The 18,360-nt window shown below is 41.7% G+C and overlaps 1 pseudogene; it reads right to left on the bottom strand.

Moving 5' to 3' along the window:
* Positions 1-17,501: 17,501 nt before the first annotated feature.
* On the bottom strand, positions 17,502-17,620 carry LOC118605828 (annotated as a pseudogene).
* Between the last annotated feature and the right edge of the window lie 740 nt (positions 17,621-18,360).

Genomic DNA, 18,360 nt, shown 5'->3' with positions numbered 1-18,360 from the left:
AAGGAAACTACTCACAAGAAGTTTATTCCAACTTATACTCAACGAGGGGCAAAATCATTTACACAGATAAATGCTACACCATCTACCTATAATACCATGTCGTTCTCTTCTTTCCTTTAAACGTCATCTTAAAACGCCCATAATTTAGCATGAGGCACTTTGAAAGCTTCTATCTACGCCATCTTTCTTAAGTCCACCTCTGAATACTGTCCCCATTTCACGTGCAGAAATGTCAACACTAGTGACCAGAGAGGGACTGGGTGCTTTGACCCCTTTCACCCTCTGTTGTCCCTCTGTGACCACTGCTACAATTTGGCTCCCCCTTCCTGCCTGCATATCTTCCTCAGCAAGGCAAACGGGTCCCCTTAAGAGAAATATTCTCCACCACAGATGTGGGGAGGGGAGGAGGGACGGGATCATTGTACTAAGAAGTTTCTTCTGAAGATCACTTTATATTTTACCCCAAAGTGTGATGGCAGTATAAATATAAGGTATTTGGAATTAATATAATACATATACATATATATAAAAATGTACGCATATGTGAAAGAACATAATGGAAGATATAAACCAAATTGTTAATTTTTAACAATGGTTTTCTCTGATTAGAGGGATTATGGATGACTTTTGTTATGTTCTTTGTGTTTTTCTGTATTTTTTGATGTTTCCACTTTAAATGTTTTTTTCTTTTCTTTCTAAAATAACATATTTCTCTTGGAGTTACTAGGAATGACAATCCATCTTTACCACATCCTCCCTTTTATTCTTTCCTTTAATATTTCTGTGTCTTTTCTCTGGTCTGATTTCATTTGCTTTTTGCCTCGTTCCTGACTTTGAGAGGAAAGAACATATTTCTAGAATTAAAAATTAAGTGACCACTCTTTTTAAAAGGTTTCTTAATTTTGATTTCTGTCATGTAGGGAATCTAAGTGGGATAGATAAAGAATCTTTCCAAGTAAAAGGATGCAAATGGGGGTGTCACAGAAGCTACTTCATAGTTATAATCTTCACTGCTGATTTTCTGGAGGGTGGACAATTAAAACTGGAAATACGGAGTCAGTAATGAGCCAAACATCAATTTATTCTGTACTTAACTACATTTTGAAGAAGGAGTTTTATAAAATAGGTTCAGGAAAATATAACCTAAATCTAAAATATCTAAAAGGAATGGGAGAAAAAGTAAGGTCAATACTATAGTTGCAAAAAAGTATTCCAGAAATAGAATTGCGAAACTAAAAAAAAATAAACTCAGCAATGGGAAAAGTTCTAGACAGAGTCCAACGAGGGTAAACAAACAAACAAAAATAACCACAAAAACAACAAAACCCCACAAAACTCCACGAAATAATATCTCTCGTGTGAATGATTGGAGAATAGACTAGATCAAAAATGTCAAAACTGTGTTAGGAAAATAAAATCAATTTAAGATCAATTTAAAGTTTACAAGAACAGATGAAAAGACAGAAAATGAGAAGGGAAAATGGACTTCGCCCCCCCCCCCCAAAATGAATGAATCATGTGCCCATGCGTGCGTGCGTGTGCGCACACACCACATTTAGCAGTGAAAAAGCTATTGTATGGGTATGCTCTGGGTCCGAGACACAAGTCTTATCTCCCACCCTCCCCCACCCTCCTCATCCACCGTAGGATTTATCCTGGGGTCCTCACCAGCTTGTTGCAATCAGTAGAGAGCCAGAAATATTAACAAAGAACTTACATTTTTTTTCCCCTTGAGCTACTAAATTGCCTTTTATTCCAGGATGATTTGTGTAAACGGAACCAAGTAGTGTAGAATCAGGCAGATCATAATATTTTAAAAGGAAAGCAAAATTCTATTTTAAGCTAAACTCTGCTGAAACAATGCTGAGACCAGTTATTTTTGGATCACAAGATACTTTCATACCTTAAAGGAAAGACTATCTCGTTTCCTGTATAGCAGTTTACAGGAAATTGTAGCTATTAAAAAAACATTGGCAATTCCATTGTTTTACTTGTTTTCTACAAGTAATTTTTCTAGCTCAATTATCATGATAATGTCTCTTCTGGTGTTTAAAGTGTTAAGTTTTAGCTTGTGCAAGATAGCTAGATGACCATAGTGCTGTGACTTGTCATCAAATGACTTGTTTATCCTCGAAAAAGTCAGGTTTTAGCTCTTTCCAGAAGTAGCACAATTTTAGAAGAGAAAGCTCTGTCCCAATTCTAAAAAAAAAAAAAAATCTGGAGAATGAAGCGGAGGTTCACTTACAGGCGTTTGTGTTAAGCATTTACACCTAACCACCCCACAGCAGTCAGTCAGTCAACTCCACCCCCAACTCCCTCTCCATCCCCCCACCCCCCATGCAGTCAGGCATAGGAAGAGTTAGAGGAATGGGCTGGCTCCCCACCTTCTCCCTTATCACCAGAACCTGTGAACAGATTCCGTTTTGCAGAACCAGGAGCTGTCAGACCTGGAGGCTGAGGGCTGGGGGCTCATGTGGAAGACGAGCCTGGCTGAGAGCGAGCAGAAGCCATGGACAATGTACTGTTTATGGGATTGTTTTGGGAACTGGGCACGTACAAATCTCCACTGAGGGAACAAGTCCCAGCCTGAGGAATATCTGTCCATGGAGTGCTAGGAGCACTAAACAAAAAAGAGATGGGACCACTTCCAGATATATGTCTGAAAGACCTGAAAGCAGAGACTCACACTTGTACACTGATGTTCTTAGAAGCACTCTTCGTAAGAGTCAAAGGTGGAAACCACACAAACGTCCATCAACAGATGAGTGGATAAACCAATTATGGTATATGTATATTTATTCCATCATATATATAAAGGAATATTATCCCACCATAAAGAAGAATGAAATTCTAAGAAGGCTGTATCATGGATGAACCTTGAAAACATGCTAAATGAAATAAATCAAACACAAAAGGATAAATATTGTGTGATTCTGCTCATATGAGGCACATAGACTAGCCAAATTCATAGTGGTAGAAAGTAGAATAGAGATTACTAGGGACTAGACAGAGGCAGAAATGGGGAGTTATTGTTTAATGGGTACAGAGTTTGTTCGGGATGATGAGAAAGTTCTGGGGATAGATAGTGAGGATGGTCGTACAACACTGTGAATGTACTTAATGCCACTGAATTGTACACTTAAAATTGGTTAAATAATAAATTTTACGTTATGTCTATTTTACCATAATAATTAAAAAAAAAGGCAGTGAGCACTCGAAACTTAAAAAAAAAAATTATGCAGTAATTTTTGCCCTATATCTTTGCCCATGTTTTCCTGTCACAGGGTTACTGCCCAGGAAATCTCATTTCCCTTCCCTCTCTCTTACTTCTTCTGACCCCGCCTTCCCAACCCAAGCACTTTCCCCACATTTAGCTCTCAGCGTCCATTTCGTACTCCGGACACTCCACATGCTTCATTTAATTTCGGAGAACGCTGTTCTTAATATCCCTGAAAGAGGTCGCAAAGTAGTTGCATGACTTTCTTCCAGTAGCTTCCTTTCCGTCTCTGGTGTCAATCTCTCTCCCTCTCTACTAGGGTCATGTCCATCCACAGACCCATGATGACCCCATCATTCAGACCAACCTAACAACCACCCAAACGAAAACCTAGAGCCCCTGTTCCTCTCCCGCAACGGCCTCCATTCTTTGCTCCTGCTCTTTTTCACAGTAGTTCTTCACAGTTGCCTCTACGATTCCTACCCAACTCTGTCCTTAACCACTACCAGCTGGCCTCCACCTCCACCGCACGACTAAAATGACGGGTGTCAAAATTACCAGGGATCCGCGTTCGCTCAAACCAGGGATCGGTCCTCAGTCTCCCTGTGGCATTTAGTGGCGGACCACTTCCTCCTGAAACACTGTCTTTTCTGGGTTCCTTTGGCACCACGCTATGCTGGCTGCTATTTCATGAAGTTTTCCTTTCCTGGCTCCTTCTCCAATATTCTGAACTTCGAAGCCCCTTTGCTTCTCTATATTTTTTGCCCTTAGTGCTCTCATCCTGTCTCATGGGTATACATTTTATTCATGTGCCGGCGACTCCCAAAATTATGTCTCCAGTTCTGACCTTCCTCTTGAACCCTAGACTCGTAAATTCAGTAGCTTACTGGACTTCTCCAGGACCGTTTAATAGGCATCTCGAATTTAAGAGGTCTAAAATAGAACTTTTTATCCAAATTAACCTTTCCCCTTACAAATATGTTCTTCCTTCATCGCTCCATTCTTAATAGATGCTACCACCACCTACTCAGGGGCCGCAACCAAAATCCTGCAGATCCGAAACTTGCTTAAGACCCTCCAGCAGCTTCCTATTGCAGTCGGAATAAATGACACACTAGACGAAGGCCGTCAGAACCAATGTGCCATGGCCCCTGCCTACCTGTGACATCACCTGGCACACTCCCATCTCTCAGTGTGCTACACGGTGGCTCTTCTTTCTCCTGTTCCCATGACACACTGAGCTGGGTCCTGCATTGTGCCAGCCCTTTCCCGTGCCTGGAAGACCCCTTTCCCAGGTGTTCGCCTGGCTGATTCTTTTTTTGTCCTTTAGGTCACTGCTGAAATGACATCTCCTCAGAGAAGACTTGCTTTACTCGCCAGTCTGAGGTAATGCTTTCCCCAACCTTGTCCTATGATGCCGCCCTTTTCCGTTTCCTTAGATTTCATCATCATCTGCAGTCATCTTGTCTAGTATTGTTACTATGCGATTATTTTAATTTTATGTCTCCTCCAATTAGAGTATAAACTCCACGAGGCCAAGGCTGTCATCTGTCTTGTTTACTGCCAGTCCCCTGGTGAACAGAACATAACTGGGACTTGCTGGTCCCTACGTGAATGAACGAGTCATTCTCTAATTAAGAAATGCACATAGTTCCTCGTCCTAGGCTTTCAGGAGTCTGACACTGGGCTGACCGCTTGTCTCTGCTGGATTCAGCAGCCCAGGCAAGCAGCGTGTCTCAGGGTCTTGGAGGAGCAGATCTATAATGGAGAGAATATACATATTACAGTTATGTAGACAATGTCTATATTTTCGGAGACGCTTCCTGAAGCAGGAGGGGCTGAAATGACCTGATGTCCAGGATTTGCTGTAAAGAAGAAATATAGGGCGAACGAAGACATAAGGTAAATCTTGATCGTTGTTGAATCTGCAATTAATTGTGCCATGCTCTCTGCTTCTGAGCATGTGTGAAATTTTTCATAATAAATTCTAAAAAATAACAGCGAAAAGATTTACGTTGAGAGTGGACTTAGAAGGTTCACTTTACCCGTAACCCCAGGCGATAAGAGCCCAGGGGGACAGACACTGCTGTGGCAGGTAGGCTGGGTGGCATGCGGTGGGTGGGCTGCCTCTTATCCCAAGGCAGAGCCAGGGTGGCCTCGGATCCCACCCTCGAGTTGAGAAAGGGTAGTTGACCCTTGTAAGACCCGTTTCTCCCCTTTGTTCAATGGCTGGGAAGCCCGGAGGCTCCTTTTGGCATTCCTCCCTGCTCTCCAGCCCACGGAGGACAGGCTGCGTGACAGACGCCTCCGCTTGTGTGTTTGTGGCCAGTTAGCAGTTCTCGCTACTCTAGGGTAGGAGCGTGATAAACAGTGGTTAAGGGTAAAGTTTGTGATGTTTGTTTTCCCCAAGATCAAAACTCTATCTCCCCTCTGTTAACATAAGCCATCAAGAGTCGATCTGTATTTAATTTTCCCTGGGTGGTCCTGGGTTGACATCTCGCCCTTTTGTCTCACCCTAGGAACTTGGGAACCCAATCTTTTGTTCCATCTGCTTCTAAGACCGCCCGCCTCCCGCTGCTGGCCTGGCGCGTTCCCGGATTCTGTTTTTTGAAACCTCGTCTTATGTTACAGGGAACAAGAGATCCTTACAGTTCATGTGAACGTTCGGAGTGAAAAGCATATGTCCTGGCCATGCTCGTGCACAACTGGTCTGCGTTCACCAGAAAAATACAGAGGGGGTGCCAGGTTGCAAAGGTGACCCCTCCCTGCCCGCACTTCCTAAAGGCTCCTGGAGATTGGAGAGCTGCTTGAAATGGAATAAGTGAACCCCAGTTTGGAGCAAGTGAACAGCCTCGGCTGGCTGCTGATCTGACAGGAGATCCCAGTGGACCGACCCGCCCACCCCGTGGAAGCTTCTCCGAGCGGTCTGGCAGGAGGGGCTAGAGAGGGGAGGGAGGTCAAGACAGAAAGTTTCCAGAACAGCTTCAGGGAACCTGAGCTCACTGAGCTTTTAAAGGGCCTCTGCACGCTGGAATTCCTCTGGAAGAGCGCCTCTCTTCCTCTAATAATGAACACGGGAGGGTGGGCCTTCCGATCCCTATGAAGAATGAGTTTCTTGGGCACTTGCAAGGCGGGGTTATCCTAGAAATGCAGAAATATGCGCAGGGCCGCAGGGCCATGGGCTCAGGATCGGCCACAATTTCAATTCGCTGGGCGGGGAGGCGGCAGCGCGCACAGCAAGTTCGAATGTCCCTCCTACCTTCGCATCTCACTCCGGGACCTTCCTGCCACCACGCAGACCCACACTCGTTTTGCTGCGCGCCTTCTGGCGCTCTGGGGCTCCAGGACAGCAGTGTTTGAAACCGGGCAGCCGTTCGAAACTTCATACCATCATTCTTCTTTTCACTTCCCCGGAAGTCTGAAGTCTGTTCCTTTTAATAATCCTAAGAAGCCTGGATCCAAATCAAAAAAACGCAGCTCGTGTGCAGAATTACTACGACATGGGCATCTTGAATTCATTACGCCCAGGGCTTTACAGGGTCTATTTAAAATGTATAGGCTAACGTGCACGTAAACTTTACGATTCAAATTTGCTCAAGAGGAAGAAAGGGATGAGAGGAAATTAATATTGCACCCTGGCCCCTTCACTGTGGCAGAGGGTCGTTCAAGGCCAAGGATGACTTTGGACCCTGGTGGGGATAGCGCTCCCTGTCAGATAGCCTTCCTTTGAGTTGCATGCCCATTTTTCCGGAGACCAACAATGGCGTTTTAAAAGGTTCCCACTCATCAGTTGAGAATCTACTACCATGAAACTGCCTTATGGCTTGGAGCAAAATTGCTCATATTTCTCAGGTCTGTGAATGAAGTGATACAACTATAGGTCTGTGACCCTTGCTCACTTGTGCGAAAGTATTTATCAATCATGCCTGAGCTCTCCTGGAGATGGGTTCAGAGCTGGACTCATTCGGACATGACCATGAAATTCGAGGCCGAGAGAACGGACTTGAAAGGCTTCATTTAAGCAATCTTTCTTTTCAAGTGAGGCAGAACTCTCTGAATTTACTGACAGAAGCTCTGATGAAATGCAGGGCAATCCCCAGTCTCCTTGGCATTCTACTCCCTGTAAATTCCTTAGTCACTTATAGTCAAGGGCAATGTCTGGATGGACTAAGTTGTACTTGCTGGCTTTACAAATAAAATAAACCAATATAGGTAAAACACTTAGAAGAGTGATTGGCACATATCAAACGCTATAGACCATTTAATCAAAGTGTGCTTTCCAAAGCAATTTGATCTGATCTAGCTATCTATTTGTCACCATCCACTGAGAGACATGGGATTCGAATCCTGGCCCTGCCACTCTGTAACCATATAACTCAAGGCAAATCGAACAATCTTTCTTTGACTCAGTTTCTTTATCTGTACAATAGAAATAAGAATGGTACCTTATTTTGAGGATTACATGAGTTGAGTAGCAAAACTCTTAGAACAAAGCCAGCACGCAACAAGTGCTCCATAAGTGTTAACTTTTATAGTTATTGTATTGGGAATGACACACAGTAAAATGTTCATGGTGGTATTTCCGAGTGGTAAGAATCACGGACAAATATGTAGTTCATTTTATGTTGGGTAAGTGGAAGCTTCCTCCACATCATGGGCACATTTTCTTGGCTTTCATAATCTTCATGTCCCTAACCCTGTGCCTGGCTGATGGTAGCCGCTCAATAAATATTAAACTCAACTGTTGGGACTGTACTGGGTGATCGGCATCTCTCCCAAACATCCGTTTTGATTGTCTCATGTTTTCCTATTTAGTAAGTTTCTGAAACAAAATTAGTAAAGTGAGACGAATGAAATAAATACCGATCGACATGAACATATTTTTCACAAAAGTATGTGCCTTTTTCAAGACTCCTCGAGGACTTAGATAATAGGTTCTGGACTTGCCCCTTCAAGTGAGGCCCCTCTGTAAGCCGACACTATGTGGTTTGCCATAAAGACAACAAACTACTAGCTAATCATTTGCATATGTAACTCATGTACTGGCGGCCCCCTGGGATTGGTAAGTAAAGGAGATTTTATGGAAGTTAAGACCTGGATAGGCAGTGAAATTGGCAGTCGAGAAAAACATAAACAGCAAAGAAGATTACAGAAAGTATATATGGTATGATTCCATATGCGTGTTAAATTACATACTTAAATCTGCATGTTAACATGTATAGAATGTCTTAAATAAAATGTAAGTGATGGTTATCTTTGGCTAATGGAATTGGGGTGATTTTTTTTCCTCCATACTTTTTCTATACGGGCAAATATGCGAACACACATGCACATGCACACACACGTATTATATATGAGAAAAAGTAAAATAACCAAATACTTTTTGTGAATGCCATCAAAGAAACTGTTCCATTCGACGGACTTCAAAAATTAACTACAAGAAAGGATATTAAATCTGATATCTAGTAGGATTACCAGATTTAGCAAATAAAGATACAAGATACGCTGAAGTTATATCTGACGTATGATAAATGATGATGAGTGTATCTCATGCACTATGTGGGACATTGCCTTTTTTCTTCTACAGAGAAGTAACAGAAAAGAGGTGATATGTCTATGATTATTTATAGTTCTTTTAATTTTTTTCTATAAGTAGGTTTGTTTCACATGGTCAAAAATCATACTGTGTGTATATAGTTTTCATTCATTTGCCAAGTTTTTGTTGAATCCCTGCTGTGAATCAGGCACTGTGATATAAGCATTGGGAATATCTCAGAGGTAACAGAACATTGACTTTGTTGCCACTTAACATAAGACCATTATTTAAATTACTTGTTTGCTATATAAAACAATTTAAATGGACACATATTCTGCCATCAAGTTGCTATATTTCATTTAACTTAACCAGTCTTCCTTTGGGGGTTAATTTGTTCATTCATTTACATGTTGGCTCTTTGCCAATATGTAATACTGCTCTGAATTTCTGTGTGTGTCAAGATTTTCTCATGTTTTCGTCTTATTTTACTTTCAGATTAGATATCTAAAAATACTATTTTATTTTTAGGATTGATGGAATTTCATATTAATTTGTTTAAAAAGTTTAATTGGCTAGAATGACAAGGAATTTAAATCTGTTATTTCTTTGACTACTATGTTTGATCATCTTTCCACATATGTGCTCATTAACTTTATTTTAGGGGAAAGTTCATAGTGATTTTTCTTATCTACTTTATGAACTCATATAAAAGACTGTTAACTTGTGTCATATTTGCTATTTACATTTTCAAACTCTGCCTTATTTTTGGTTATTGGTTTTATTATTATTTTTGATGTAGTCATTTAACATTGTATCTAGTAACATCTGTTCATCTTTTGATTTCTTCTCCTGCTTTCTCTATAGAAAGTCATTTTCTATCCAGATGTTTAGTACCTATTTAGTTCTATTTTATTCTTTTTTATATTCTGAAATACATTAAAATCTTAAATCATCTGGAATTTATTTTAATGTAGGCTTATTGTCAATATCTAATAGATTTTTTTTCCTAAATGACCTATAAATGATTCTGAAAGAAAACTCCATTTTCCTTCCCACAGATTTTTGTCATGACTTTTATCATCTATTTAATTTTCTTAAATAATAAAGTTTATCTCTGGACTTTATATAATATTTCTTTGATTTGTCTGTTTAATTGAAAACTATTATCACATTGTTTTATATTATAAAATCTAATAGCATTGTATTATAAAAGTATTATATTATAAACTATATAGAATGAAAATTAATACAGCTTTACAATACATTTTTAATGTTAGTTCATTCCTCTAACTCTAGACTTTTTTTAAAAAAATTAAGTTCTACAAAATTTCCCTTGGGCTTTGAGTTAGAATAGCACTAAACCAATAAATTCATTAGATAACAATGGACACGTCTCCTTCCTGCTGGCTGGAATGCAAATAAAAATGCAAATGTGGAAGCCTGAAGATCTATCTGGGACCATAGAGTGGCCTTGACGGTGGGACAGCTATGGTAGAAAAGACAGCTAGGGTATTTAAAGAGGTGGTCAACTTACAATGCGGTTATTAGGGTGGGCTGTAGTCCATTATGACTGGTGTCTCTACAAGAAGAGATTAGTGTACAGACAGGCTCAGAAGGAAGACCACAAGAAAGCACAGGAAGGTGACCGTTGGCAAGACAAGGAGAGAGGTCTCAGAAGAAATCAATCCTGCTGACACCTTGATCCTGGACTCCTGGCCTCCAGAGCTGTGAGGAAATTAATCTTTGTTGTTTAAGCCACCTGCTCTGTGGTATATTATTATGACAGCCCTAGAAAACTGACACAATCTTTATAAAGGAAGCTCGCATAAATCAATGGACACACTGGTTTCCAAGTTACTTTAGAAATATGTAAAAATAATTTTTCTTTTTAATAAGACTTTAAATATGTTCACCAATCTGCTTTCCAAGTGTTTTGAAGGTCTGTATTCCTGACATGCCCACTTATTAGCATGAACGATTTAAGTTTACTGAAACATCCTGATTTATCTTGTGTAAATATGATTAACTTCTGATATTAAAGTAGATAAAAAGGTATGGACTTGAAGATTCGCTCACAGGATACTAAATCACTGTCCTCTCACCTGACATTTGTGTGAAAATCTACTTGTGATCACACGCACAGAGTTTCTAAACACTAGAAAAGGTGTGAGAAATTGCCCCTTTGGGATGAGGAGTGGCAGCTGTGAAGGCCAACATTTATTTTTGTTTGTTTGCTTGTTGCCAACTAGGTTTTCCTCTGGTTAAAACAATACAGCAGAAACAAAGAGAGATTTGTGTTTTCAGGTAAAGCAAGACATTTAGACTAAATGTTTCTTAAAGAGGAGGCCTTAATATCCCAGCACTTTGGCAAAAATCTGAAAAAGGAGTGGAAGCACGCACTATTGAACAGGGCTGGGGTGTGGGGTTCGTTCACGGCAAAGCTCACAGCAGTGAAGGAAACCTCTTTTGAATACAGGTGTTCCTCAACTTCCGATGGGGTTACGTTTCAATAAACCCATTATAAGTTGAAAATATCGTTAAGTCGCGAATACACCCAAGCTACCAACATCAGACCTTAAATGTGTCAGACTGCTTACATCGGCTACCATTAGGTAACAATCTTGAGTTTCGCCTTAGGGTAACTGCCTGCCTCTTCTTCTCGGCAGAAGCAAGAGACACAAATGGGCTTTCGTAGACATGATGGGATGAGAAAACACAAAACAATTGTCTACAGACACTGGCAGCATAGCGCACCGTAGAACTTTGGTACTTCCCCTCCGCCTAGCTCACTGCTGCTGCCCAGCATCGTAAGAGAGTATTGTAGCACTCGTATCGCTAGTTCTGGAAAAGATCAAAATCCAAAATTCAAAGTACAGTTTCTTCTGAATGTGGGTTGCTTTTGCACCACTGTAAAGTCAGAAATTTCTAAATCAAGTCGTCATAAGGTGGGGACCGTCTGTATATTTTTTTCCTGTTCCTTTTATAACATATCTAGGAGAATAACTTGTTTTGAGGGTCTGCTCTGTGTCAGGTACTGCCTGAAGTTCAGCCCTAGCCAAGTGTTGGTCTACAACCTCTATTGGGCACCTATGGGGTGTAAAGCATTATAAGGAAAGTCTTTAACCCCACGGTCTTGTTCCCCTTTGCTGATCCCCTCTAGCCCCATCGATTTAGGTGGTCACTTCCTGCACATAGAAAGGAGAAGGGCATGGTATTTTTTTTGTCCCTTCTCAACCTCACGAGAACACTGAAATGAGGAAATTTCTAGATGAAAATAGTCTTAGAGACTATTAGTTTCCTAGGGCTGCCTATCGAAGTGCCACACACTGGCGGCTTAAAAGAACAGAAATGTCTTTTCCCAGAGTTCTAGAGGCTAGGAATTCGAAATTCAAGTTTTGGCTACGCTCCCTCTGAAACCTGTAGGGGAGAACCCTTCCTTGCCTCTCCTTTACCTTCTGCGGAGGGTCAACAGTCCTTGGCTTGTAGTTGCCCTGCTCTGCTCTCCACCTCTATCTTGGCACGGCCATTTCCTTTATCTCTGTCTCTGTGTCTCTTCTTAGAAAAACTTCGGCCGTATTGGATTAAGGGCCCACTCTCACTTCAATACGACCTCATCTTAGCTAATTACATCTGCAACAACCCAATTTCCAAAGGTCAAATTCTGAAGTACTGGGGATTAGGAGTTCGACATATCTTATTGGGAGACACAGTTCAACCCCTGAGAGAGACCATCTCGTCTCACTGATTTCTGTTATAGCTACTTGTTTCCAAGGAAAGTGAAGATCTCAGAGGTTGGGCTGGAGAGTAAATCAGTATGAAACATCACGTTATTACTCTTGGTACTCTTGGTTTCAAGAGATTAGAAACCCATCTTCCTCTAGATTAAGCTAAAAGCAGTCCTTGGAGTGTAGAGTCGAAAGAAGAATGAATCAACCAGACTATGAGAGGTCAGGGTTCCAGCGTGGTCTCAGAGGCCACTGAAATAAGGGGCTTGAGGGGGTCAAGGTTTCTTTCATTCCCTTCTTTTAACTTCATTCTCTCTGTTGAAAAGACTTCTCCTACTGGTAAGTAACATGGCTGTTGTCAGTTCCCAAGCTTTACCTTTAAACTTTCTAGCACTAGACAAAGGCTGCCTTCAATGCAAGATGTCAGTGGCAGACACACTACAGGAGAGAGCCGGCAGCCCGTGGGGTAGGGATACCAAGTCACGGAACAATACATTTTGGCCAGTGGGATGAAGTCCCTGCAAAGCAAGGCAGCTCCTGCAGTAGACATTTAGGTAAAGGCAATTGGAGCGGGGAGCAGAACAGACATTATAGATGTTCACCATGAAGAGATAAATCGAGAGGAAAATCCAATTTTTATGTAAATTATCCAGATGGGCTCCAAGGCTTATTAATATTCACCAGAGAAATTACGCTGCTCCTTATTTTGTGTCATCGAGTAAATCAGGTTTATATCTGTGCCTCAGGGTGATGACCCATGACATTGACTAAATCTGAATTCAAATAGTAATTTCAGATTAATTTGAAAATTGATTAGGTCCGATGTTTTAGCATACTTGGTTTTTGTCCTTTTGGGGTTGGGGGTGAGGCATCTAATATTTACTTTCAGATCCAGGACTTATCTATAAAAACAGACTTTCAAGTCAATTAGTAACATTAACTGGAGTTTAAAAGCAACCATTTTTAAAGTTCATATTTTAGCAAAGATATCTTTTCTTTAATTTCTTTTAAACCATTTGTCTAACTGTGAGAAATAAGCAACTTTTCAAATGCTAATTTACTCCAGGACTCAAGTGAGCTCGTTAAGAGTGTTTCTAGATTATTGGTACTGACCGTTTGGCTAAATCCATTACAGAAAATAAAAGCAACTTTTATGCCCCTCTGCTAAACTACAGAGAACAGAGGGACCATGGGATCTTTTTCGTGGCAAAACGTCAGCTTCTCAAGGTTGTAAGTTACAGATGGCTCTCGTGAGCACCAGGCCTGATTCCCAGCTGCTGAAGGGACATCTTCATCTGAATACAAGTACGGGCCTCACACCCAACTGGTGAAGCAGCCTAAGCCCTGCCATCTCCAAGACTCCTTCCCGTCCCCCGCCCTGGTTAACAGCATCTCCACCTTTCCTGGTGATGGAGTCTAGGGCCTGGACAACTCTTTCCTTTTATCCTGTGAGTCACCTGAATATCACGCATGGTTCTCACCTGTGTCAGTGGCTCCCAAACTTGGCTGAGTTTCAGAATCATCTGAGGGAGCTTTAAATGAATTCGGATTTGAGGTCCCATTCGCTTATGGGAGATTTTGCGGAAATAGATCTAGAAGTGGGCTGAGAATCTCCATTTAAAGTCTCCCATGTCCCCCCAACGTGTAATCTGATAACTATCAGGATTCAGGAGCCACCGCTGCTATCTTAGTTCAACCCCCACTGTCTCCAGTTCCGCCTCTGTGTCCAGTATCTCCATCCATCAAGTCAACCTCTAAGCCAGGCACCCACTACAATGGCATATGGGTTTGAACGCCTACTTGTTCCAAGCACCTTGCTAATCCCTGGGAGTACAAAGAGGAATAAAGCATTGTTGTCAGGACAACTCTTCAGTGAGGAAGATAATCCAGGAAAATACATCCTTTTCATGAGATGGGTGCTGTTATTAGGAGCATAGGCTGTATCCTCAGGTTCCAGAAGGGGCTGATTAACTCTGTCCTAGAAGGTCACCGGAAGCTTCACAGAGGAAAGGACAGTGAATTTAGGATGAAGATGAGTTTATCAGACAGAGAAGGGAAGGAGGGAGAGAACGTTTTAAGCAGTTCAAGCAGGCGTTTCGAATTTATCTCCAGACTTCTCTTTTAAAACCACACTTCTGCGTCTCCGTTAACCCTGTTTGAAAGTTTCCGGTTTTCTCCACTGTCTTCAGCATCGCCTCCTAGCTCCCTTGTCTTGTACTCAAAGCCCTTCTTCGCCCAGCCCACCTCTCCACCACCGTCACCTACCGCTTTCCCTCCTGCGCTCTGGCCACGGAGGATAACTGACTCTTCTTGTCAAAAGGTGTGTTTTCTCTTCTCCAGGATGGTTTCCGTCCACCATCACGCAGTCTCTCCCTTACCCACTCACTTGCTTTTATTGCCTCGTCTACTCCCGTTCAAGTAAAATCATTTCTTTGCCTAGTTCATTATGAGAGACTGAATATATCAATAGAATATATAAATAGACAATATGTAAAACTAGAGCTCTGACCCATAGCCTGTAGCAACGTGTCCAGGATGCCCACCCCTGCCTATAATCAACAGACCCAGGAAACCAGGCTGTTATAAGTCAGACTTGTAGGAAATCAAACTGCCATCTCTAGGAACAGTCCAGGAAGAGAAACAATAACTTCTATGACAATGGGCTTCACACGGCTAGGACTCCATTACTAACTGACAGCTTCTTTAATTTTTGTTCAGCTCCCAACTTAGGATCAACCAGAGAAAGCCACATATGCACCCCTACCCAGCTGCACAGGGCGCCCCACTTCTAGTTTGTTGCCGACAGCTTCTCAAGCCAATGATCTTCATCAGGGCACACCCGAAGCCTTCCTTCTCCTCTGTCTGCCTTTGTGTCTCTATCAAACGCAAGTGACAGTGACTGATTCCCTTTGCTATATACATAGCAAGCTCTGAATAAATAGCCTTTGCTTCTCATTTGGGTGGTCTTCGTTTATTCCCATAATTTGTTCAACTGTTAAAACAAAACAAGCATCAAAACAATTATGTCACTGGTCCTTATTTTTTTATATAGTCAAAATGCCTGATTATTTCTTTCCTTTATTAGATCAGTTCCCTAATCTGCATAGAAAGTGACTCATCTCTACACTGACCTAAAGAAAAATAGTCAGCTGCCCCGGTCATCATGGGAGTCCCCAAGCCCATGTTGCTGAGTTTTATACACATGCTCTCTAACAAATCTGGCCTGTTCACCGGGTGATATTAATGTGAAGTTGCTTAGCTCGAGGCTGACATTTTGCTTTACCCGCTTTGCTCATTTACTCGAAGGTCTAAGACAACGTGTCGCCTTTTCACGTTTGTAGCAGTGATGTTCCTCCTGGCAGAAGGAACAGACCGTGCAGTCAGCCTTCTCCAGCCCCTTAAGCTGCCTCTTCTTGGCCAGCCCTCTAAGGGCTTACCTTGTCATATCTGTCTACTTTTTCTAACCCTAAAAAAATCTAATCCCCTGAAGTCCCGGATCTCAATTTTCCAAGACTTCCAGAAATCCTGATTAAGCAACAAGAGTTTGAATAGCCTACCAACCTGGTAGGACTAACCTGGCAGGATACTGTTGTTTAAAATGAGTTACTTTTATCCTAAAGCAAAGTTCTCAAAAGCTTCAGTGGCTTTTCTACTGATATAGAATGACATCTATATTGTGAGCCATTCAACCAAATCTGGCCTGATTCGCAGCCACTGTTCTCCTCCCAGGATCCTGTATGCTCCAGGAATGCTGAACTGCCTGCCCTTGGTCCTTGCCTCCCACCTGCTTGCCTTTATTCACCTTGTTTCTCCTGCTCAGGGTGACTTCCTATTCACCTCATCTGGGTAGGTGGCCACACCTCTCATTCTTTAAGACCGGCATCGGCAGTGGGAAGAGCACAGTCTGGGGAGTCATCCTGTGCTTTATTTCCCAGCTGCAGGATGCTGGCCATGCCCTTCGCCTTTCTGAATCTGTTTCATCATCTGTAAATCAGGTTTAATAATCATTACCAAATAGGTCTGAGGATTTAAAGAGAAAAAATGCTTATTAAAACATTCCCAGCTTAATGTTCTCTTCCTTGATACGGGTGGTTACCCAGGCATTTGCTTTGTGGTAATTCATTGAACTGTGTATTTATGTTTGTGAACTTTTCTGCGTGTGTTGACGTCATTGGAAAAGAAACAACTGTCTAGCCCAGCTTAGTAGAGATTCAATAAATATTATAAATATCGGTTGTCTTCCCTCTTTCTCTTTTCCTGCTGGAAGGCAGATGACTCAGAGTTGGGTTAGATGACTAATGCGGGAAGGACAGATCAAGATTCACAAGACTCTAAATGTGCAATATTGAAGGACTGAGAGCAATTAGATGAAATTTAATGAAAATCAATATACAGGAGGCTCAAAAGGAAACAGTGCATTAATGAGTGGGAGATGTGCTTTAAGAGAAATTGTATGAAAAGCTCGCAGATTTCCAGCTGACCGCAAACTTGACGTGAGTCTATAGTCTAGTTTGGCCACTAAATAAACAAGCAAACGAAACCCTAAAACAACCAGGACAAAACAGAAATCTCAACATGATCTTAGGCTTCAGTAGAGGTGCAATACTTGGATCCCAAGAAGAGAACGAGCCCATTGATTCCTTTATCTATCAGACCATACCTATGTTGTGAGCAGTTGGTCGTGGAGGCCTCTTCTTAAGATGGGCTTAGACCAATGACCAGGTACAGAGTTCAGTGGGTTGGATCCTAAGAAGAGCTTAAAACAACGTCATAGACACATCTGAAAATTTCAGCCTTAAAATATTTGGAGGTGGACTTCATATATATGAAAGGATTTTATCAAAAGTGATTAGATTTATATATATATATATATGATTTATACACACACACTATATATATATATATATATATATATATATATTTTTTTTTTTTTTTCCAGTGAGGCAACCCTTGGTTGACCTCACAGATTGTAAGGACCTTGTCAGTTTACAATCCCTTATTTATTTTTATTTTTTATTGTTTATGCCTACAGCACCTGGTCTTTCTAGGTGGTCTCCCATCCAAGTACTAACCAGGTCCGACCCTGCTTAACTTCTGAGATCAGATGGGATTGGGCTTGTTCAGGGTGGCATGGCTGTAGATAAGAGTGATTAGATTTGTTCAGTGTAGTTTCATAAGGGAAAATTGGAATCAATAGGTAAAAGTCTGAGACACAGATTTCGGATCATATTAAGGAATGAGGTAGCTCGTGACTAGGGAACCTTAGAATAGACTGGATTGCCTTTCTGTCATTGGCAGTATTTAAGCAGAGCCTCTATAGTTAAGCATCATGGCCGCCATAGATTATATTTTTGTTTGGGATGGGGTGATATGCCTTCTGTTATGGGTTGAATGTGTGCTCCCCCAAAATACATTGGAGTCCTAACTCCTGGTATTTGTGAATGTGACCTTGTATGGCAATAGGATTTCTGCCCATGTAATCCAATTAAGTTGAGGTCATCGGGGTGAACAATAATCCAATATGACAGATGTCCTTGTAAGAAGACACAGCGGCAAGCAGGGAAATGCCAAGTGAAGACATGCACGCATCCAGGGAAGAAGGCCACGTGACAACGGAGCAGACATTGGAGCTGAGCAGCTGCTAGCCAAGGAACGCCAGGCTGCAGGGACGGCCCGCGGCCAGGAGCGAGAGCGTGCCTCTGCCTTGGTCTCAAATTCTAGCCTTCGGAACTACAAGAAAATAGAATTCTATTGTTTTAAGCCACCCAGTTTATGGCACTTGTGACAGCGGCCCTAGGTAGTATAATACACCTTCCAAAATCCATTCCCAATCATAGCCTCTGAATTTTTACTAATCAGATAGCAGCAATACAGCCCAGCCT

This window comes from Rousettus aegyptiacus, unplaced genomic scaffold (genome assembly GCF_014176215.1).
Source record: "Rousettus aegyptiacus isolate mRouAeg1 unplaced genomic scaffold, mRouAeg1.p scaffold_m13_p_1, whole genome shotgun sequence".
Taxonomy (NCBI): domain Eukaryota; kingdom Metazoa; phylum Chordata; class Mammalia; order Chiroptera; family Pteropodidae; genus Rousettus; species Rousettus aegyptiacus.
The sequence above is the reverse complement of the archived record's forward strand: the minus strand, read 5'-3'. Positions and strand labels throughout refer to the sequence as shown.